Here is a 25,195-nt window from a genome sequence, read left to right as displayed (position 1 = left end):
CTGATATGAATCGGTTACAACGTGCGTGTCGTTGCGGTAATCAGATGTGGTCGACTGGAACCTTGACTACGAGTATACCCGCCTTCACGTTCCCATGTATTTCACCATCAGGCCGCTGTGACATCCAAATGCCCCGCCACCCACTATACGGGACGATTCGACCAGCCGACCAAATGGAGACCCACAATGACACCCTGATAAATCCGTCAGGTGTTGAAAAAACGCTGTCTCACAGGAGTACGCGCCACCTCTGTATCCTTCACAGTGATCACTCAGCATGTGACACTGTTGGCGCCCCGTCCGTACCCTACCTTAGCCGGCCGAAGTGGCCGTGCGGTTCTGGGCGCTACAGTCTGGATCCGAGCGACCGCTGCGGTCGCAGGTTAGAATCCTGCCTCGGGCATGGATGTGTATGATGTCCTTAGGTTAGTTAGGTTTAAGTAGTTCTAAGTTCTAGGCGACTGATGACCTCAGAAGTTAAGTCGCATAGTGCTCAGAGCCATTTGAACGTACCCTACCTTATCTGCTAACAATACTTTTTTTGCCAGGCTGCGTATGTGACGAGTGACTCATCGGACGTGAACACACTCACCCATTCATTGACGCTTCGTATTCAAAGTTGAAACGTCGCATGTTGTCTGGAGTTGACGACAGTTGTGAGCGTGTCTGTAAAGGAGTGTAAGCATCCGAGTTAAATTCAATGCCAGCACATTTCGAACAGCTCATGCTATTGATTGTGATTTTAAAGAGACTTAAACAGATGATATTAAGCCAGCGATCGTCTCATGGAGTTTGGAGACGTAGGTACTACCTTTTTTTAGAATAGTAATAATGCTAATCTATTTATTGTACTTGGTACACGAATGGTAAACTCGAACTGATAAATTTTAACTGTCGTGGACGAAAAAATGATGTTCATTGCGTGAAACAGTAAAAATTGATTCTAGTATATGTATTTTGCATCCAGTATTTTCAAGAACAGGTAAAGAAAGTTATGCTGTTTTTTAAGTCGAATTCAGGAGCAACGAAAGTATTCTTTTTGGTGGCGCGGGAGAGGGGGGTTGTCTCGTAGCTAAGCCGATGGCAAGGGGGCCAACCTAACGTCCCCCTCCCCCCCCCCCCCAAAAAAACGAAATAGTGCTGACTTTAAATAATGTTAAACTCACTACTTTGTACGAAGTGAAGTGTATATCTTCGTGCTGTTACGTCATCCGCTAGAAACTGTGCTAAGTATTTCCTAGTTTGAATTCACATCATTTGTCGTAGGTGTTTGCGTCATCCTCAAGGACGTGAAGAAACGTTGGATGCATCCACTGTTCACGTACAGAAATATATTTTATTGCTCATGTCGCGGTCAGGTGTGAAAAACAGATAGGATGGCACCCTGGGGATAAATCGTTGGCGAGGGCCTCCTAGCCCGCCCGCACCTCTTAACCCAACATTTAACAGTGCTCCACGAGGCCGAATAGCTTAACGTCGCCGTCCGACGGTCCGGTCTCTATTAAAAGGACACACAAGCGATCACTCCACGAAACATTGCGGAGAGGTTTGGAATTCAACCCAGAGCACTGGCGCAAAGTCTGGTGATTATACTCACTGAGTCCTCTCCCCTTGACATCCCATTAACCCCGATGAAAATTTCTACCGACACCAGAATTCGAATTGCTACCCACGAGTCGAGCGCCGTCGCGCAAGCGAATATTATAATTTTGTTTCAGCTTATTTTTATCAATTCTAGTATTTATAATGGGCTATTTCATTTCTATGTAACTGCATTTCGACTGCAAAACGAAGAGGATGCCGCGTTATCCATCGGTCGGAGTAACCAGTGCGTCGGACATCATTTGTCTGTTGTTACTTAGCACATTGTTATCTAAATGGGCTGCTCAGAAAGAAGGCACAGTGTTAGAAAATGGTTCAGTCATGAGAAGTGCATCAGAAAATGGAAAAGAAAGGGTTTTGAAATGCGACAAAATATAATCGCTACACATAAATCACTACACAGTTCTTAAAATAATACCGTTTCTCTGCTGATGACAGTGAGAATTCTGAAATTTGTAAATAACCTATTTGTTAGGTACATGCTACGAAAATCGTCCGTCTCCGTCGCTAAGTGGCCTGTGCTCCGGGCACTGCCAGAGAGTTTTCTTTGCGAAGAGAACTGGAAAGGGTCCATTCACCCTCGTGAGGCCAGTTGAACAATTACTTGAGCGAGAAGTAGCTGCTCAAAGGTCTAGAAAGCTGACAACAAGCGGAAGACTGATGCGCTTACCTCTGTCTCTCCGTACTCTCAGCATGAGGCAGCGTTTTCACTTTTAGGGATTTTACCCCTTTTTAGGACGAAACGTCGCATATAATACATGGTTTAGGTGTGTTTTATTATGACAACGATTTAGGAAAATTCAGTGTAAAATTGAACTTAAGGTGGTAAACCATTTATTTGTACTAGGCACCACTGAATGTATTACTTTACTGTACGGCCCCACCGATTTATTGAAGCCCTCAAAAGCTCTTACTGAATATGAATGATCTAATTTTAGCTTACTACATAAACTGTGCTATTCCCGTTGCTTAGGGCGACATCGGAACTTAGTCACATTATACCAACAGTAATCGCACGAAAAGTTGATTGATTACACCGGGCTGTGTGATGTATAAATGAAAACTCAAATATTATGTCACTGTTTGTTGTCGGGACACAAGAAGGGAAATGTTTCCGTGTTTGTATTCCAGACTGACAACTTTCGGCTGTGAGTGCCTCGTACTCATCAGCTGGTATGGCAAAATAACACACCTAAGTAAAATGAATTTGTGACTGTGGATTATACGGACTCTCATCTTCAAACGTGGCACCTACTTGAATGAAGGAATACGAAATTAAAATAAGGCTGTTGTAATGCCATACTCAATACCCAACAAAAGTAATGAACGACTTTTAGGCATGTTGTCAAGAAATTTATGCGGAAATAATACTGCAGATACAACAACGGCTCGACTTGCAAGACAAAGTTTTCTATTTACTGAAGTATGCATCTCCCCAAGCAGCAAGAAATCTGGAGAAACTGCCTGTGAGAGACGTGTTTAGCCATTTTAATTCTTTGATGACAAAAAGAAACATGCAAACAGCAGACAATAAATAGAAACATCGAGCTCTCACCAGTGTAAGCATTTTTGAATTGAAGGCAAGAAAGAAATAAAAAAAAAATCCAGCTGAACGTTATTGGAATAAGGTATTTAGCTTGAAAGATCATCATGGCAATTTTATTGAAGAAAACCTCGAAGTGGTCATTTCACTTTTACTAGCAGTTCCATCTTCAAATACTTAAGCAGAAGGATTATTGTTTTCCAAAAAGTGTAAAAACAGACAAAAGAAAGAGATTTAAAAACGCAGAACTCAACCGGCTGCCTCATACAAATTTCACAACACTAGCAAACAAGTGCTCAATTTTAAAACTGAACACTATCATGCTAAGAGTAGCGAAAATGTGTAAAAGTAATTCTTCAGCTTCTGGTCCTGTAAATCTACGATTTTTTTGTTTTTGTTTGCTGTACTGTAGGTATTTCATCTTGTTAAATACGTCAAATGCTATGTTGTTTTTTATTATAATTATATGCTCTAAATCTAGAAATCTTTAAGAATATTTTAGGCCTAATTCCGAAAGAAACTAGAATAAAACCAAACTCCCAACTGAAAACACTGGCATGATACCGTACGGCAGAGGATGACACGGTGGCCGGTGGGCATCTCGCCGTTCAATGGGTTCAAATGGCTCTGAGCACTATGGGACTTAAAATCTGAGGTTATCAGTCCCCTAGAACATAGAACTACTTAAACCTAACTAACCTAAGGACATCACACACATCCATGCCCGAGGCAGGATTCGAACCTGCGACCGTAGCGGTCGCGCGGTTCCACACTGAAGCGTCTAGAACCGCTCGGCCACATCGGCCGGCGAAACGTCCACTGGGCATTATCACGAAAATCAGTATTCAGTTTCAGTTTGACTGGCACTTAGGTGATCGCATCACCCCTTAAGTGGTATCAGTCTTAACACGACGCTGTTCTTGTTGCAGTAAGTTATTAAGATATTCTGCGTGAAAGTAACAATTTGTCAGCCGAGTATTCCTCAAGCCTGAAGAGCAATCAGTTTTTCCGTTTCTGCTTACCTTATCCCGAATGTTCTCATCTGCCACACTTCCAGCGGCGGCGTTCCCCAGCAGTTAGGGTAATTTTGCTTTTGTAGACGTGGACAAGGCTTTGACTTTCGGAACCGCTGAAGCGTTTCCCAAGATTTTATATCCTTGCTCCAAACCGTATAGACTGGCATCCACTGGGCGTGCCGGCTATTAACGGTGAGATGCTCAGGAACGAAAATACCCTTAAGAATCCCGGTTGTCCCATACATTACAGGAGGTTTAATCTTAGGTAGTGCAAGCACGGTATTATACTCTTTATTGTTAGGGGCGATGAAAATATACACAACCACTTTCAACTGATTTCTTTTTAACGCTTGGTCTGGAGAAAAATACTCTTTAGTAATCCATCATAAAAGCAACATTAAATAAAGAAAGGAGTGTTACAAGCTCAACACCCCGTTAACTATGAAGTCACTAGAGAAGGATTTCTCGGTTCACGAGACCGCGGCAGAAAATCAGCAACAGCATTTTTAAACGAACTACTCTTCAGAGACTCGCCTGGAGTGATCATCGTGACCGGACAGGGATTTGAAGCTCACTCTTATCGAATACGATTCCAGGGTCTTAATCACCACGGCATCTCGCCTTGTAGCATTACCAGAGCTATGACAATGAAATGCAGCTTATAGATATCCGTTGTAAAGTAAGTAGTTTGACAAGTGATTGGAATTACTGAAAGAAGTTACAGAAAATCTTAATCACTGAAATCTGATGTTTTTGGAACTGTTAGTCTCCCAAGTGCTTGTTGACCTTCTTACTTAACTGCATCACTTTTATTGTAAAAGTTTTTCTAACGAAGTTCACCTCCGAGTTCATGGATGCACAACTATTATTGCCATTAAAAAAAAAAATATTTTCATTACCGGCATAGTACAATGTCGTTATTCACTTCATCTTACGTAGTTGCAACTTTATTCATAATTTATCTTTATTCGCATTGTGATATTTTGAAAACTGCGGCTACCATACGCTTCAGAGATGTTTCGAAATAGGTTATAAGCGAGTAGACAGAGGAAAGAGGCTTCCGTATTATCACACAGCTGCATATGACATACCACGAAGTAGAAAAAGAAGTTCCTGCATAGCGTACCCAACACGACAAATATTACGATCTGGATGCCACAAATTATATTTGAAACGACTGGAAAATTCTCGATAATGTTGAGACTTGTGTTAACGATCCTATGCTGTAACTATTCGCACGCAAGCACCAAATTTATAACGTCCTCATCGTACTTCGCAACGGTGTAATAGGTAAGAACAATTAGGAAGATGTGTAAATGTAATACAAGCAATACAACATATCCAACAGACAATAAACAGTTAAAACTAGTAATTTTATTTGTTATTGCAAAGAACCTTTTCTATTTTTCCGCAATACCCAACTAGCTTAAATAATATATATAAGATCCAATACAAAACACGAGAGAACCTGAAGGCCTTTAATTTGATCAGGTTAAATAAATCAATAAATAACATCAGAATGAAACGATTCACTGACTTTCTAAAATAATGCCTACCAGTTATGAACAAAATGTAAGTTACCACAAACGAAAGTAATCGTTGTAAAGTTACTAAAATAGTACAAAAATTATTATTTCCGGATATTTCAAAATACACAGCCATCAATAAGCGGAGAACTGTTGAAAATTTTAATAGAAAAGGAAGAAACTCCGTCAATATCGCCATTACACAACTTCTACATCAACCAAGTTTCAAATCCGAGTGATGGCACAGTGTGAGAGACCCGAAGTATCATCACTTAACAGCAGCAACACCAGCTGAGACAATATCCCAATTACTAGTAAGTGCTTATTAAGTGATGACTAATCTTTCAGAACGACAAGTGACCCCGATCTCAAAAATTGGGGAAGATCCGTCGAATTATTTGCCCCCAGACGCTATAATCTGAATCCAAGAAATTCGAGTGAACGTGGTAGGGCCCTAAGAGAGAAAAACTCAGCTGATATACGACTACATTGAACAACAGAGAATGCTTTCACAACTCTCAATCATACCAATTTTATATCAACGTTCAATTAATTTGCGGCAGGATTTTCACATGCCTAACAAACAAATACATATATATTCGAACCGGGTTCAAAAAAAATACGCATCAATGCAAATGCCTTAGAATTGGATTATTTTCCCTCATTGAAGAGGTTAACTCGCGTAATAGAAGTGTCAAGGCACCACGTAGCATACCATTCCCGCGTATTTCTTTTCAGCACAAGTGCACCAACTGCAACTGCAGCTGCAGGTGTATCTCTGAAATGAGAAACTCTTCTGATGTATCTGTGATTAACATCCATAACAACCATAAATTATCCCGAAGGAAACAGCGAAACTACTGGAGCGACATAACACAGTGATAAGATACAGTTTTCGTTACAACCTGGAATAAAATGTCTGTCCGTCCATTATCATTAATGTTTTCGGTGGTTTTGCTAAATCACTTCACATGAATCCTGGAATGTATCTTTTACCACAAACACCGCGAATTTCTTTTGTAATTGTTGTGCAGCAGAGCTACTGGTCCGTCTTTAAGAACCTAAACGTAGACTGCATGTTCCATTTTATGTTTAATTCTAGTAGCACTTTATTAGTTCAATGCTTGGAACAGAGAGCTGGCACCAATAAGATATAAATAACCTTAAAGTCCGACTGACGTAAATACTGAAAAGATAGGCTGGCCACCAATGTTGGAACAATGTTTAACGAGACACAGACCCAGAATGTAAAACAACCTCCTTGAAGGCAAACGTTGGAAGTGGACCAACAATTGCGCATCAAACGTCGGCGTGAAACAACGTTTCAGACAAAGCTGGGGAAATATCGCACTTAAATTGAGATTTATGTTCGGAATTCTGTAATGTACACTGTGTCACAAAAAAAGTAGTCCATATTTTGAGAGGTGGTATTGTGGGCCAAAACAAGACAAAAACATCGAGTGAACATTGGCTCAAAAATGCATACCGTAAGAGCTATGATCACTTCGCTACTGTGAGACACAGCTCTTCTTCTAAAAGCTGTCTGTTTTCCATGTTTTGAGAGGTGGTAGTATGAACAAAAACAAGAAAAAAATATGAAGTGGACATGGACTCTGAAGTTAATACCTTAAAAGCTATGAGCGGCTGTTCATCTTTGGTACTATGAAGTGCTCATAGCTCTTAAGACGTGCATTTATACCCCATGTTTATTAAACATGTTTTCTTGATTCTACCACCTGTGAAAATATGAAATACTATTGTAACACCCCTTAGAATGTACTAGTAATTTGCTTCAAGGGTGTTGAATCTCTCTCCAGTGCACAGAAATGCACAAATGACATATGTGTGACATGGCGAAAATGGCCAAGGTTCCCGAATAACGTCTGCAGCGTCAACAACACGTAAACCACCTTTACTGAAGTACCTATTGGCGACTTTTACGCTATTCATTTTCTCTGTCCCCACGACAAGATACTCATAAGCATTAGATCAGGAGGCTGTCGAGGCTAAAGGCAAAGCTGCTTGCCAATACAGTGATTGCGAAAGATTTGTTTCGATGGCCGGTAACAAGACGTCAAAGCGCGCATGGACGTCATATAGAAACCATAGTCATCCTCTCTTACTGCCAGCGGACATCGTCAACACTTGAAGCAGATATACAGCGCGCTGTTAAAGAGTGTGGAAAGCTTGTAAGGGTGTTGCAGGAAAAGTTGTGTGAGAAGTAATTCTTAACGGAGAAAATTAATATGTTGTGCTGATTCCAAGTTAATTAGCACTGAAGATAGCCAATCAGGTCGTTACGCGCGCAAATTCGTGCGGCGCGCCAGGGACGGTGTCGCCAAACGTGTTCTTCGTTTGGTTTCCTAAAACCGAACAAGGGAGCGATACAAAAATTGGATATGGGACGGTAGTAAGGATCGAACCCGAGCCACAGGTTGAGCAGTCTCGTCTGTATGCTACGAGACCAAACTGACACTAATTGTATCTCGCAGGCCGCTTGAATCTGAGTGCGCAACGGCCTTACTAATTTCAGTGCTAAATAACTCGCAAACGGCGCAACGTATCGAATTTTCTTCATAATAATTATTTCTCAGCACAACCTACTTGCAACACCCTTCCAAGAATTTACACTGTTTCTGACCACACTGTATACAGGGTGTTACAAAAAGGTGCGGCCAAACTTTCAGGAAACATTCCTCACATACAAATAAAGACAAGATATTATGTGGACATGTGTCCGGAAACGCTTAATTTCCATGTTAGAGCTCATTTTAGTTTCGTCAGTATGTACTGCTACCTACGCTCAATGAAGCACGTTATCATGATTTAATACGGGATACTCTACCTGTCCTGCTAGAACATGTGCCTTTACAAGTACGACACAACATGTGGTTCATGCACGATGGAGCTCCTGCACATTTTAGTCGAAGTGTTCGTACGCTTCGCAACAACAGATTCGGTGACCGATGGATTGGTAGAGGCGGACCAATTCCATGGCCTCCACGCTCTCCTGACCTCAACCCTCTTGACTTTCATTTATGGGGGCATTTGAAAGCTTTTGTCTACGCAATCCCGATACCAAATGTAGAGACTCTTCGTGCTCGTATTGTGGACGGCTGTGATACAATACGCCATTCTCCAGGGCTGCATCAGCGCATCAGGGATTCCATGCGACGGAGGGTGGATGCATGTATCCTCGCTAACCGAGGACATTTTGAACATTTCCTGCAACAAAGTGTTTGAAGTCACGCTGGTACGTTCTGTTGCTGTGTGTTTCCATTCCATGATTAATGTAATTTGAAGAGAAGTACTAAAATGAGCTCTAACATGGAAAGTAAGTGTTTCCGGACACATGTTCACATAACATATTTTCTTTCTTTGTGTGTGAGGAATGTTTCCTGAAAGTTTGGCCGCACCTTTTTGTAACACCCTGTATAAGATTAGGAAGGTTAAATCAGAGAGATTCGAGCTCACACGGAGGTTTAGCAAACAGTCTCTGTTCCTGCGCACAATTCGCGGCTGGAAGAGAAAGTGACTATGGTGAACTAAACTTCCCTCCCACACTCTCCAAGAGGTGCCTTGCGGAGTCTAAAATGTAGATCGCATAAGGTGACGCCAGACCACTGAGGCGCTCAGAAAACATAACACCATGTGGGCAGACAACAAAAAATATGACATTTCTTCTGACAGAAGAGAAATGAAATGATCGTATGCATTGACTCCCCACCTGAGGAAGTTCGGTCACCGAGTTGAAAATCTTTTCAGCTGACGCCACATTGGGCGATTTGCGTGTCGATGATGATGAAATGGTGACGACAACACAATACGCAGTCCGTGAGAAAAATCACCGACCCGGCCGGGAATCGAAACGGGGCCCACTGCATAGCAGTCAAATGGTTCAAATGGCTCTGAGCACTATGGGACTCAACTGCTGTTGTCATCAGTCCCCTAGAACTTAGAACTACTTAAACGTAACTAACCTAAGGACATCACACACATCCATGCCCGAGGCAGGATTCGAACCTGCGACCGTAGCAGTCGCACGGTTCCGGACTGCGCGCCTAGAACCGCGAGACCACCGCGGCCGGCTGCATAGGAGTCATACGCGCTGGCCACCCAGCTAAGGAGGGCGGATCTCTGGCATAACGGCACAAATGATAACGAGACTGAGCGCAGCAAGAGTGGGTGGATATTCCAGCAGCCGATGTGCGCATGCAGCAACACTCTTTTAGTGCGGAAGCTAGGACACATTCCACTGCGACTCTACTACAATACTGCTAGAGCGCTGAAACAGTTGCAGTCAAGACGCACGCTCGTCGTCTAAACCCGACTGTGGTGTACACCCGACGGAAGGAAAGCGTCGTTGGCGGTGCGGTCCACCGTTTAAGTGTTTAAAACTGGTAGATTAGTGTGAGCGGGTGGTGAACTCGGGGTCGCTTCCTGTGGCGCGTCTCCTTTTTGTGGCGCGCTGCCGCCGCGTCTGCGCGTCGCAGGCCACACGCCTCCCACGGCGAAAAAAAAAAAAAACGGGAAGCGCCACCAAGGCGCTTGCATCGCGCTTTCTCTACGCGTCGCTCTAACCCATGTGCTTCCGTTCTGTGAAAACCGACTCCGTCGTTGTAACACGTTCCGTACTCGCACAAATTTTTACGGTCGTTCGTTGGTAAGCTGCGTAGACTTCTTGAAAATGCATTACAAAGCGCTCTGAACTATACACAGACAGAAGAAAAATGCAACACCCTCGAGAGCTGTATTCAGGAGCAGCCGGGTATAATATGTGCATACTGAAGGGTTCCAGTGCTGGTGATTCATTTGTCACGGTCATCAGCAATCAGATGGCGCTCTGGAGGCCTGTCTATGCGCCTTTTGCTTTGAATCTGTTGGCAGTAACTGTGCTGGATTTAGAAGTGAACAGTACAACATTCATTCTAGGGTACAAACATGCCCATGCCCATGCCCATACTCATTGTCATTATGGCCATACGGGAAGATGGCTGGACGTATCGACACATGGATGCACACGTTGGACATAATATACTGGTGGTGTGTCGATGCTTCATGCAGTGGTTTTGGAACATTCCTACGCTCGTAGACCACGTTATGGACGTCCACATAGTACAGACATAACACCAAGAGCGGTGCGTTGGGAGATCAGCAGTGGTCGACCGAACATCATCCAGGGAAGAAATATGGACGTATGTTGCACCTGATGTGTCACCTAGAGCTATTGGAAAATGTCTGTTTGCAGCAGGACTAGGATCTTACGTGCCTCTGCACAGGCTACCACTAACACCATGACACTGCCGAGCACAGCTACCTTCGTGTCGTGCAAGAATTGGTTGAAGAATGAAATCGCACCCTGCTACCTTCAGTGGTGAGAATAGGTTGTGACAGTGCGCGAGTGATGGATGTACTCGTGTACAGCGTAGATTTGGTGGGGGGCCTACTCCACAGTGCATTCGCCCAAGACACACACCCCATCCCAGGTTTCATGGTGTGGGGTATTATCAGTTACAACTCGCAGTCATATCTGGTGTTTCTGCACGTGAAAGTAACCAGTGCTCCTATACCGCACAGGTTGTTATCCTTATGACAGTGCTATTTCTTTGTCAGGGAAGTGAAGTGCTTTTTCAGCAGGACAGCGCACGATTGTGTACCATTCCCGTGACGAAACGTGTTCTTCGTGATGTACAGCATCTATCCTCCAAGGAAGCATATCTAGAACTCCCGCCATCTGAACACGTATGGGACATGGTGAAGCTGAAACTTGCTCATTCTCCAAAATCTGCAAGAACCACAGCCGAATTGCAACATCAGTTGCAACATAACTGAAACAATTGACCACATAGAATGCCATCTGGCACCTTGAAAATCGTTTGCGTGAGAAAATACACGCCTGCGTTTCCGCCAGAAGACGTTACACAATGCACTGATGCGACTGTTACGGTACCCTTTACTGTAATATGTGTGTTTCATTTGGGCTGAACTGTCCTGCTGGGCCAGCGGCCGATTTTCCTGCCCAGTCCGGACAGGTGCAGAGGGTGGGTATGCTTGTCATTGGGAGCTCCAGTGTTAGGTGTGTGATGGAGGCCCTCAGGGAAATAGCACAGAAGGCGGGAAAGACTGCCAGTATGCATGAGGTATGTTTGCCGAGGGATCTCGCCTGTGATTTGAATGAGGGCCTGCCGGCGGCTATGGAGCGTACTGGGTGCAACCGGCTGCAAACAGTGGCACATGCCGGCACAAATGACGCCTGCCGCTTGGGTTGTGAGGGCATCCTCGGCTCCTTTTGGTATATGGCTGATTTGGTGAAGGTAACCAGCAGTGCAAGCGAGGTACAGGCTAAGCTGTCTATTTCTAGTATCGTACCGAGGGTTGACTGAGGTTCTCTGGTTTGGAGCAGAGCGGAAGGTCTAAACCAGAGTCTCAGTCGACTCTGCGACGGCATCTGATGCGAATTTCTCGACCGCCGCTATCGGGGATAGAATTGTAGGGTTCCCCTTAAAAGGTCAGGCGTGCACTACACGAAGGAAGCGGTTACGAGGATAGCGGAGTAACTGTGGCGTGCACATGGGGGCTTTATTGGGTTACAGAAACCCTCCCTTGAGATTACAGACGATTTGCCTGATACATTAGCCATAGCGTCCTCAGAGAATTTTCGTCGTCGCAGATCGGAGATACAAAAGGTTAACGTGATTTTAATAAACTGCAGGTCCCAAAATCAGCATCGCTTGCTGAAGGCTATAACGCACGGATAGCATTAGGGACTGAAAGTTGGTTGAAACCAGATACTAATGAAAACGAAATCATAAATTTAGATTGGAGTATTTATTGTAAGGATAGTTTAGTTGCCAATGCTGGCGGTGTGTTGACTGCAGTAACGAATCCGATAAAATCTAGCGAGGTAATTTAATCTGGGTGAAGTTAAGTGTAAAAGATCGGTAAAAAGTGGTAATCGGATGCTTTTTTACATCGCCTGGGTCAGGAGCCCTAGTGGTAGAGCACTTCAGACAGAACTTGCAGAATATCGTTAGTAATTTTCCTGATCATGCCGCTGTAATAGAGCCTGACTTCAACTTTCCAGGTACAGATTGGGAGTGTCACGCTATCAAAACTGATGCCAGAGGCAGGAATTCGTGTGACATTGTTCTGGATGTCTTATCCAAAAATTACTTTGAGTAGATAATTACAGAACCAACTCGTGAGGGCAACGACATAGACCTGGCAACAAATAAACCTGAACTTATCGAATCAGTTAACGTAAACGAAGGAAGGTATCAATTATCATTAGGCTGTGATAGCATCTATGACAACATGTCTTAAAAAGAATGTTAAGAAAAGTAGAAGGATATTTTTGCTTAACAAAAGTGACAGGATACAAATTCCATAGTATCTGACCAGTCAGTATCAAATATTCGGTGATGAGGACGACGATGTGGAGAACAAATGGTATCGTACAATATGCCCCAGACCGATAAGTTCCGAGTAAGGTCTTAAGCGATGGGATAGACCCATAATGGTTTAATAGCCGTGTTATAAAACTGCTACGTACATAAAGAGAGTTTGTTCTCAGATTCAAGAGAAGTAAAAACCCAGCTGGCAAACAAAAGCTGAACAAAGCGAAAATGAGCTTACAGAGGCCAATAAGAGAAACATCCAATGACTTTGAAAGCAAAACTTCGTCAACCGATCTGAGTAAAAACCCTAACAGGTTTTGGTCGCATGTAAAACAGTAAATGGGTGAAAATCATCTATTCATTCTCGGTGACCATATTGGCATCGAAACGGAAGATAACAGAGAGAAGGCCGAAATGCTGAATTCGGTCTTCCGAAATTGTTTCACGGCGGAAGATCTTAACACGTTCCCTCCTTTCAACAGTCCTACGAACGTCGAAATGGCAGATATTGAGATAACCGATAGCGGAACAGAAAAAAACCACAATCACTTAGTAGTGGAAAGGCGTCAAGACCAGATGAGATACCTATAAGATTCTACAAAGATTGTGCGAAAGAACTTGTTCTCCTTCTAGCAGTAACTTATCGTAGATCGCTTGAGCAACGAAGGGTACCTAGCGACTTGAAGAAAGCACAAGTCATTCCCGTTTTTAAGAATGGCCTTAGGACAGGTGCACACAATTATATATCGATATCGTTGACGTCAATCTGTTGTAGAATTATGGAACATGTTCTATGCTCAAGAATTACGCCTTTTTTTGGAGAATGAAAATATCCTCTATAAAAATCAACACGGATTCCGTAAACAGAGATGCTGCGAGACTCAGCTCACTCTGTTCCTCCTTGAGATCCTCAGCGACAACGGCGCTCAGATTGATGCCTTTTTTCACTTCAGAAAGGCACTTGACACCGTCCCGCACTGCCGTTTAATGAAAAAAAGAAAAAAGAACGAGCGTATGGAGTGTCGAAGCAGATTTGCGACTGGATTCAAGACTTCCTTGTAGATAAAGCTCAACACGTTGCTCTTAACGGAACAATATCGAAAGATGTAAAGGGAATTTCCGGAGTACCACAGGGAAGTGTGATAAGACCGTAACTGTTTACAATATATGCAAATGATCTGTTAGGAAGCATCGCATACTCTTTAATGTAATTCGCAGGCGACGCAATTGCCTATAACAAATTAGCAACGCCAGAAGATAGTAACGATTTGTAGAATGACCTCCAGAGAATTGATGACTGGTACAGGCTCTGGCAGTTGACCCTTAACGTAAATAAATGTAACATATTACGCATACATTGGCAAAGAAATCCAAAACTTCACACATACACTATTGATGACAAACCGCTGGAAACAGTATCTACCTTAAAGTACCTAGGAATAACTATTCAAAGTGACCTTAAATGAAAAGACCACATAAAACAACTAGTGGGAAAAGCAGATGCCAGACTCAGATTCGTAGGAAGAATCTGAAGAAACTGTGACTCATCCATGAAAGAAGTGGCTTATAAGGCGCTTGTTCGATCGATTGTTGAGTATTGTTCATCTATCTGTGATAAATATCAGGTAAGACTGATAGATGATAGAAGAGATAGAGAAGATCCAAGGAAGAGCGGCGCGTTTCGTCACGGGATCGTTGAGCCGGCGTGAGAGCGTTACGAAGATGCTCAACAAATACCATTGGCAGAAGCTACAAGAGAGAAGTTGTGCATCACGGGAGCCGCCCGGGTTGGCCGTGCGGTTCTAGGCGTCACCGTCTGGAGCCGAGCAACCGCTACGGTCGCAGGCTCGAATCCTGCCTCGGGCATGGATGTGTGTGATGTCCTTAGGTTAGTCAGGTTTAATTAGTTCTAAGTTCTAGGCGACTGATGACCTCAGTGCCAAACCGGATGATTGTTTTTGATACACCCTGTGTTGGTTCAAAATGGTTCAAATGGCTCTGAGCACTATGGGACTTAACATCTGAGGTCATCAGTCCCCTAGAACTTAGAACTACTTAAACCTAACTAACCTAAGGACATCACACACATCCATGACCGAGGCAGATTTCGAACCTGCGACCGTAGCGGTGGCGCGGTTCCAGACTGAAGCGCCTAGAACCGCTCGGCCAAATCGGCCGGCAGCCTGAGTGTACTGTCAGATCTTGTTTGTTTACTGATGTTCGTGGGAGAAGATTTGCAATACACCTTTTTCAAACCGGCGGGGGCGAAGAGTTGGATGATATACTATTTGGTCTGGGTTTCTATCCAAAGAGTAACTTTAAGTGCATAAATGTGGTGCGAAAGAGCGCGTTGGTCATTGAGACGAGTTAAAGCATGTGCTAGGCTTTTCACAAGACGTTCCGAACCGCGTGATAGCTGGGATGCACCTCGTGTTGGCAGTTTGATGGAGATAGGGAGGATTTTCTCCAAATCAGAGTCTAGAGTGTATTCGGAAAAGCTTTCAACAGATGGCAGCAACGTTGCCGGGTTACGAGGTTAACTCTCAGAACGAGCAATATTCCAAGATGACGACTACGACGCTTTTACGGCGCTCGAAGGCATGGTTATCAGCACCGTAACTGAATATGAATATACCCATTTAGACGAACAAGGTCTTGCCTCGTACGCTGGAATTGTTCCTTTGGATAAGGCAAAGCATATTTCCACTCCACTTTGAAAATTTGACCTACGGACATAGATTAGAAACTGAAAACACTGCTTGGCAATGACAACATCTGGGAAAGTATGGAAGGTTACCACTCGGGACCCCTCCAACCCACACCAACGTCAACACTACCTGTCCTTTTCCTTTCATAAGTTGGGCATTTCGCATCATACACTCTTCATACAGGGTGAATGGCGTTAAGTTCCATTGCCATGTTCCGATCGTAGGTCATTAATAAAAACTGCAATCACGCAATTTACTTTTGGCTGCTAGTTGTCTCGGGTTAGAGTTTGTAAGGTATCTAAAATCCGTCTTTGCTACTATTAAAATGCGCATTTAATTTACCAAAAAGTTTCGTTTTATTCATTTAAAACTTCGTCAGTGGTGGATTGTTAAGAATGTAAGCTACACAAATATTTATGTACACTGCACTTCTAGTTCTAATCTTCAGTCTAGCTCGTTGACGTGGCGTGATAGCATGTGCTGGGTGTTTTAGCGTGGCATTAGAAGTTGGTTGGTTGATTAGGGGGTGGGGGGATCAACAGCGAGGTCATCGGCTCCACCAGATTAGAGAGATTCCTTTCAAAGGAACCATCCCGGCATTTGCCTGAAGTGATTTAGGGAAATCACGGAAAACCTAAATCAGGATGGCCGGACACGGTTCTGAACCGTCGCCCTCCCGAATGCGAGTCCAGTGTGCAAACCACTCGCTGGATGATGTTAGGAATAATTTGTTTTTCGTTGCTATAAATGGCACGTCGTAGTCATAAATTAAAGTGTATGAATGGAAACATGCGTGTGCAAAGTGCTATAAAGCCCAGATTACATAAATCTTTTGTATTTTTGCCGCACCAATTTACACCTGTCTTCTTGTGACGATAATTGTACCATCAAAATGAAGAGGATTAATGTAAATTTCCGCAAAGTTGTTGAGTGAATAAGATGACGCTATTACCGGTGCATTTCATTACGCCAGCTATTGATATGAACGACACTTTGTCGTTCCTGAACTCTGAGAAGCAGTTATTGAATTAAGCACAGCCCGAACGATGCATAGTATGATGAACTAATGGGAAAATTTCAGGCCTCCATACAGGTCTATCATTAGAAATTCGCACCTGGAAATAAAGACGAGGAATGTTCAACAAGTAATGCAACACTTTTCTCTAAAAGCAGGTTGGTTTTATTCAGGATTCCAATAGATCATATCATTACTCTACTCTTTAGGCTACGAAACCATGTTTTTCACCATAAGCTTCGTCCAACGCGACGGTCTTACGCCACGTTACTGGGAATGTATGTATGCCCGCATGGTGTTACTCTACTGGTCGACGTCTCAGCCAACGTGCAGCATCAATAATCTCCTCTTCATCCACATATTGCTTCCAGCGGAGTGCATCCTTCATTTGGCTAAGCAGATGGAAGACTGAAGGTGGGGAATTCGTGCTGTAATGTGGACGAGGAAGAACAGTCCAGTGAAGTTTTGTGAGCTCCTCTCGGGTACGCAGACTTGTGTGAGGACTTGCGTGGTCATGGAGGAGGAGAAGTTCGTTTGCACTTTTATAATGATGAACATGCTGAAGTTGTTTCTTCATTTTCCTGAGGGTACCACGGCTATGTGCATGCTGCCGGCCGGCACGTGGGAGGTCGGGCAGGTTCCGATGATGAGATATGCCTCGCCCAATGACTCATCGTGCTTTTGTTCACTGCCATGTCTCCGTAGGCATCCTGCAAGTGGTTATGAACAACTGCGGTGCTCTGCTTTTCCGCTGACAGAAACTCAGTGATAGCTCTCTGCTTGGAATGCATCTCCGTTACAGACGTCATTTGGAAGGTTACTTACAGCGTCGCCACTTACCGGAAATTAATGAAACTATAGTGCTAAGGCGGGAGTATTCCACAAGAAAATCCGAACTTTTTCAACCAAAATTGGCCGAAAAGAAACGTGTTGCATTTCCTACTGAACGCCCCGCGCAATGCAGCAAAAAAAAAAAAAAAAAAACAAACGCGGCAAAGATTTGAATGCTTAGCAACAATCGGCTATCCGAGTGAATGCGTAAAAGTGGATCCAGTTCTCAATGGTGATATATATATATATATACGTAAGGTAGTTGGTATACGCCTTCTTCCTCTTTTGCCTTATACCGTTACTACGGGGCCGGCATTGTTATTTGGATTGGTGTAACGTTAGTGGTAGTTGGTGGATGGATGCCCTTCCGTGTATCGGAGGCAGAGCGTGGATATAAACTCGGATGTGGGGAGCCGCCTAAAAAGCACATCCAGGACCTCATATAGGGCGAAACTGCAAAAACTTCGGATTTGAGCGACGCAGTACGGCTGTGATGGACTGAAACACGAATAGGTCGGACCGCGGCGGTCAGCGCAGTGCGCAGTGTGTTCCAGCCTGGCCGATGCCCCTTGGGTGAATAAACCCTGCAGGAAGCGGCGCAGTCCGAAAGCTGCGGAGGTCGCGGAAATCTTGCGTGGCCCAGCCGAACAGCCCGCATCCCGGCCGCTTATCCAGACTCCTATCTCCAGGCGTGCTCACTACTTCCTTACGGGCGGAGTAACTGCGCCGATGTGCAGACGAAAGAGACGAGGCTACGGTGGTTCTACTACGGGACAACTCCCAAACCACCTTAACGCCCCCATATACAGCTGGATGAGTCCCCGGAGAGAGTCTGCCCCGACACTTCGCCTGTGTGTGGACGATAGGTCCGCGGCAGATTTTTGCCTGCTTGCCGCGATCGCTACCTGCCAGTTCACAATTCGTTAGTGCAAGCAGGTAGGGTCCACCGGCGTCCACACACAGTCGGACAAGTCAGCGAGCGGATCACCAAACCTGTTAATGGGTGCCTCTAGCCGACACAAGACAAGGCTGAAATGGTTGATAAGGCTAACGAGGGAAGCTTCCGACTGGGATCTCTGAATCGAAGTATGCAAAACAAAATAAAATGTAGGTAATGATGAACACAGCGTGTCTGTAAAATTGTGTGTTTCCTACATGTGGTTCGTTTACAAAATGCTTCAAATGTTTCAATTAAAAACCTGTCAGAGTCTCATGAGTTTTTGTGCAAGGGAATTTCTAGGAGATGATCAAAAATATATAACACCATTTTATTCCCCAATTATTTTCTTGTAATATAGGTCCACAGCTGTCATAAAATTTTTAAAAGGTTTTATCTTGCTTTCAGCTATTAGAATTTTATATTACGGTTGCGATTTTGGGATTAAGCCATTATTAAGCATTTACAAAACATAACACAACTTAGTGAGAACAATTTACAGTGCGATTAAAAGTAAATACAACCAATTTTGTAATTTGTTGACATTCAGATACCGCACTAACATATGGATTTATGTTAAGCAGAGATAACAACGTAATATGCATATGAAAGCAGCATCGAGGAATCTTTAAAGGTACTACACGTGGTAGAGAAAGGCAGATGAGTGGACGCTCTAGAAGACATTGTAATTTATAGCGCCTTCAAAAAACCATCACAACACATACTTAATGAACAAACAGATCTCAGAATAAAAATTATCTCAACTGTTTTATACACTTACTCTAATGTATCTTAGTGCACACCTTTAGATGTGTGATATATACAGTCCACTCAAAATTGCTGAATATCAAATGGAATATTGACTAGCATCGTTGATTAGTCGTTCTTTGATGTACACACAGTATTACGTGGTTATATCTACCTAACGTAAACATGTACGTCAAAATCTTGAAGTACGGTATCTGAAGGCCAACAAACTATAAAACTGGTTGTACCTACAGTTAACCCCACTGTAAATGGTTCTCATTGCGTTGTATTATGTTTTGTAGATGCTTGAAAATGACTTAACGCCGAATTTGCAATCGAAAAACAGCTGAAAGCAAGATGAAATCCTTTAAAAGATTCTATTTTACGGCTGACAGTTTATTAAATACATTATGTTCTCGAGCACTGCGCTGTGTCATTGGCGTTAATGTAGCGGCCAGCAGCCGCTGCACCCATACAGCTAGTGACTCAGCCTCCCAACAGAAACGCAGTACGAGGTGTAAAACGATGAAGACGACGTACGATTCCCAGTATTTTATTACACAACAAGGGACAAATTTCACACATATACACGACGAATATCATTACGAAACACTTTTTATGTTAAAACAATAAGGACATATCTTGGTCATCGAGTCTTGTCACCAACGACACAGCACATTAGTTAAACATGTAACTTAATTTTTTTAAACACAATATCAGCTCTAGTCTAAAAGGTTATTGTAGTCTTTTGTTCCTCTCGATTAGATCTACAAGCAAAAGAAACGCTACTACCATTTTAACTTTAAACACTTAAACGCGATTTGTAAATAAATCTCAGGTGAGAAAGGCTTACAAGGTACAAGGTTCAAGGTTCCCTGTGAGTGATTTTTGCAGAACTCTGATGACGAGGTCCCAGTCAGAGGCTTACCTTACAAATGAGGACGAACAGTGAGAGTTTAAAATGCATTTTCTCCGAACTATAGCTGTATTATTATGATAATGTGAAACTTTTGCCCACAATTGCATCATATGAACGGAAATTCTAATTATTTTCTTGACCATTCCTTTTTACAAACTGTAATAAACATCTGCAACAATTCAAAGACTTTGTTTGGAAATGGGCTTCTAATCCAAATAGCTGCTTCTCGTCGACACTGCGTACCCAATTGTGTCGTCCAGTCACGCCTTCCTTACACAGCGACTGAACAGCTCGACTTGCAACTAGTTACCACACATAGCGAATTCCGCAGACACTCCTCCACCAAGCTTCAGGTCTAGAAGAAAGACGGAAGAAATAATAAGGTACACAATTCTACTCATGGAGATGGCAGAGTATATGACACTGCGACGAACACTTCTGGCAAATTTAAACTGTCACCAGTACTTGAACTCGTTGCGCCGAAACGATCTGGTAACTCTTCTGTTGATTTTACTTGGCTCTGAGCACTATGGGACTCAACTGCTGTGGTCATCAGTCCCCTAGAACTTAGAACTACTTAAACCTAACTAACCTAAGGACATCACACACATCCATGCCCGAGGCAGGATTCGAACCTGCGACCGTAGCAGTCGCGCGGTTCCGGACTGCGCGCCTAGAACCGCGAGACCACCGCGGCCGGCTGATTTTACTTACCTGGAACTTTAACGTAGCATCTTAGTACATATATATAGAATGTCTCCCCTACGAGTCGTCAGGTGCACTTCCACGGCGTTTCAGCAGATACTTGCAATTTCGTTTTGCATTTGCACCTGGAGTCTTTGATGCGACGCCCAGAGTCGACGGGAAGCATTGACTTGTTTCCAGTCACAAAGAAAATGATTTTTGAATCGTAATTTTTTCGGGCCCGTTCTTTACAGCGGTCCCAGATCAGTCTAGTGACACATCTGTTTTACCAATATGTATTAACAGGGACAGTAAAACTAAGAATAACTAGTACTTTGAAAGTTGAACGTCTATGATTCTGCTGTGTGCATACACAAACTCCGAGTGTGAGATATTATCACGAGTAGTAACGAGCGAGCAGTTGCCGAGGGGAGTTGGTAGTGGTCAGACGCAGGGTGCGGTTGACAGAAGCCGTGCGACTTGAGAGGTCGCAAACTGTCGTGATCGTGCTAGTAGCGCCGGAGGAGACTTTGTATTAACTGAGGATGGTTTGGTAATTTGCCTTTTCGCTGCTCGTCATTGTTGGTTGCTTGCGCGCTGGAGAGATTTTGTCAGATTTATGTAAGCATACACTCAGAATAATATTGTTATCCTTGTTGTGACCAGAAACATGTTTATTGAGAATAGAAATGTGGAATAATTGAAAGTCTTTGTAAAGTTGGTCAGTATTTAAATTATCAATTTTCTGATTATTGTAAATTAAAAGTTTTTATTGGTTTCTTTCATTTTCTTTACATAGTTTAAGCTTAGTTGACCAAACCACTCCTGATCATTCAATTTCTATGAATAAAAGTACGGTAGTAATTGTTGCAATTAGTCCATGCATTGCACTCTGCATGGGTCGCAGTACTGCTTTTTGAAATATTTTAGCAAGTTCCTGATTGAGCAGTTGCAGCGACAGGACGTGAGTTGTCTGTTGCGTACAGGAGTATTGCAGAACAGTTGTTAGGAGACGTTAGAGTATATTTTAAAACTCGCAGTCAGATGTTTGAGAACAGGTTTCTTTACACAGTTCTCCACTAGTCTTTCACTTGATGTTGTGGAAGAGGTCTGGGCGCCGTTTTGTGAGGTAAACTGCCGCAGTTTTGGCGGCATTGAGAGCTATTTTGTTTGTCCGTCACCAGTGCTGTGTCGTCAGCGTATTGTGCAAGGTGGCACTCGGGAACGACCGGCATATCATTGACATAGATATTAAAAAGGATGGGAGATAGCACCGATCCTTGCGGAGTGCCTGCCGACACTTGGCGAATGCCAGAACGCATTCCCCGTTGAGCCTCTAGGAAAGTCCTACCACAGAGGAAGTCATCCACGATCTTGACATAAATATCCGGTATAGGGGTCTGTGTCAGCATCTTGTGTACGAGGTTCTCTTGCCAGATGTTGTCGTAGGCGTTTTCCAAGTCCAGAATAACGGCAGCTGTCGACATGGCAGTATTGAAGCCTTTGCTGATGTGTTCAGTGATCCGTAGGATCTGAAGTTCAGCAGAGAGGTGCGAAGTGAATCCGAACTGTTCAGGACGGATCGTCCCAGCTGCTGCTAGAGGTTGGGAAAGTCGGTGAAGGATCACAGATTCAAGGAACTTCGCCATAGTGTTTAGGAGGCTGATGGGCCTGTTGTTGGTGGGGACTGTAGGGTCCTTGAACCTCTTGGGGATCGCAATCAGCTTGGCTTGTTTCCACTGAGGAGGGAAAAGGCCAGATGTGAGACAACAGTTTAAAATCTTGGTGAACAAGATGAGTGGTGTGCGGGGAAGGTGGCAAAGATGTTCATATAAAATTCCGTCCAATCCAGGGGCCGACCGGCCACGTTTCCGTCGAAGGATGCGCTGAATTTCTGCCATGGACGTACGAAGGGGAGCAGACTGGGGTGGGCGGTTGTGGAAAGCAGCAACAGCTGTCAGGACTTCATGCTCTTCCTGTAGTTCCTTCGGAGAAAGATCCTGGACCAGAGGGCGGTTTTGGGCCTCTAACGCATCTGCCAGCGTTTCCACAATTTGCAGGGTATCGTATGACAAGCCCGCTGTTGTGCGAATAGGATGGGCAGTCGCTGGCTTAGAACGCCGCAGGGTGCGAATGACAGCCCAGTCAGATTTTTGGTGGAGTAGGAAAGTGGACATCCTGTCCTCCCACTGTTCAGACCTCCATTCGGCGAGCCGGTGGCTGAATTCGCGTTGGAGGTGTCTCATTTGGCGTTTGTCCTGAGGGTCACGAAACTGCTGCCACCTCCGGCGGTAGCAGTGGAACGAACATCAAATGAAAGGGCACTACTGGTGAGGTGCAAGAGTACTGGCTCATAGTCAGAGGCCAGTTCGTGGAGAACTTCCAGTGAAAACTGAGCGGTGATGTTTTTGAAGATGGCCACATCCAGAACGTCTGGCTGGCAGTTAGTACGGACTGGGATATGGGTAGGTTCGTGGGGGCCATAGACTGATAGTGCTAAAGTATCCTCCAAGTCAAGGGGGGGGGGGGGCGGCCTTTGGTGTTAGACACGCGAGAATGCCAAGCTCGGTGCTTGGCATTGAGATCTGCCCCAATGATGAGCCTGTCGAAGGATGACAATGTGCGGAGGTCTGCTTCCAGCAGTGGCTTGTTTGAGCTCAAATTCGCTGCTGCAAAGGTAATGGCACAAAGGCGTGTGAAGATGGTAACCGCTATGGCCTCTATGTGTTCAATTGGCTGGAGAGTCTCTTGGGTATGGACAAGAGCTTTGCTGAGGAATACAGCTGTGCCTCCACCATGGCGGTCGAGGCGGTCAGAGCGGTAACACACCATGTTGCGAAGGCGGAAATCGTCTGTCGGTTTGAGGTGTGTTTCTGTGACCAGTAAAACATCCACACGATAGTCATGGAGGAAGGTGTTCAATTCCGTCTTCATACGTTTTATGCCATTGACATTAAAAATGCAAGTGACAAGATCCCGAGTGGGCTGGTTGTGGTATGGAGGTCCATTCGCCATTACAACAATATTTGACTAAGCCCTTCCACTGGGGCGATGACCTTGGAGAGCCCGTCCTCCGACAGACGGATTTTTTGTGCAGTGTCACGAATAACAGCCCGGATGTAGGGTTTCGTGAAAAAGGAGATGACCTGGAGGATTTCGCGCATGTCCGCCCTAAAGGACGCATCAGTCTCCACCACTGGGGGAGGGTCCCGGGTGGTCTGCTTGCCCCTACGGCGCGCAGGTGCAGGTGTAGTAGTAGGCAGAGCGGGGGTAGGGGCAGAGAGCTGAGATAGAGCCACAGATGGACTGGAGTGGGCTGCAGCTGGCTCCTGTAGTTGGTGAGCAGTGGGAGCTGTCACGGAAGACAGACAATGAGGAGGAGACCGGGCTGCAGCAGCAAAGGATGTCGTGGGAGTCTGGGCAGGAAGTGGCACAGGAGCCACCGAACCATCTGGTGTCTGAGTGGCTGCAACCAGAGTGGCTGCTGATGACCGTGCACCAGGCTGACCCCGCAAAACAGGATAGTTGGTCATGTCCCGTAGCGGTGGGGGAGGTCGATTTGTTCTTGGTTTCTTTTTGGGCGGACGAGACGACTTCAGTGCCTTCTGGTAAACAGGGCACCCCCTCCAAGATGCCATGTGGTGGGGATCGTGTGTCGTTCCCAAACATCTGGCACAGGTAGGTTTCTCCAAAGCAGGGAGTGTGCAGTTCTCCACTAAATGTGGGTCAGCACACTTAACACACCGCAACGGCAGGGAGCAGTAATTCCCAGTATGTCGTAAACGTTGGAATTTGCGACAGATGGCAATTGCAGAGACGCAGTCACTGCCCTGTGGATAAATTTACTGCCTCACCAACACAATTAGACCGCAATAGACCGGTGATGCTGTATTGTAACATATAACACAAAAAAAGGTCTTTTACAGTGGTTACCGAATACGCATGAAATTCAGCAGCGACAGGAAGGCCGTCGCCCGCGATGATTGCTACCGCCGAGCATGCAGCGTTACCGAGTCGCTGCTGGCTTGACTGCTGTTTATTCTTCGAATTTCACTGTTACAGCACATCAACTGAAAATCTCACTGTGTTCCCCGAACCACTCCATCACACCCCTGGCCTTGTGACTTGGCGAATTATCTTGCTGAAAAATTCCACTGCCATCGGGAAACACGGTCGTCCCGATGGGGTGTACATGGTGTGAAACTAGTTTACGATACTCCTTGGCCATCATGGCGCTTTGCACGATCTTCACTGGACCCCTGGATGTCCA

At 44.5% G+C, this 25,195-nt stretch overlaps 1 protein-coding gene across 2 annotated transcripts in view; it reads right to left on the bottom strand.

Moving 5' to 3' along the window:
• The window catches only part of LOC126325294 (uncharacterized), a 354,815-nt gene that overhangs the window by 241,374 nt on the left and 88,246 nt on the right, over positions 1-25,195 (bottom strand). The window lies entirely within an intron of this gene.

This window comes from Schistocerca gregaria, chromosome 2, assembly GCF_023897955.1.
Source record: "Schistocerca gregaria isolate iqSchGreg1 chromosome 2, iqSchGreg1.2, whole genome shotgun sequence".
Classification (NCBI taxonomy): domain Eukaryota; kingdom Metazoa; phylum Arthropoda; class Insecta; order Orthoptera; family Acrididae; genus Schistocerca; species Schistocerca gregaria.
The sequence above is the reverse complement of the archived record's forward strand: the minus strand, read 5'-3'. Positions and strand labels throughout refer to the sequence as shown.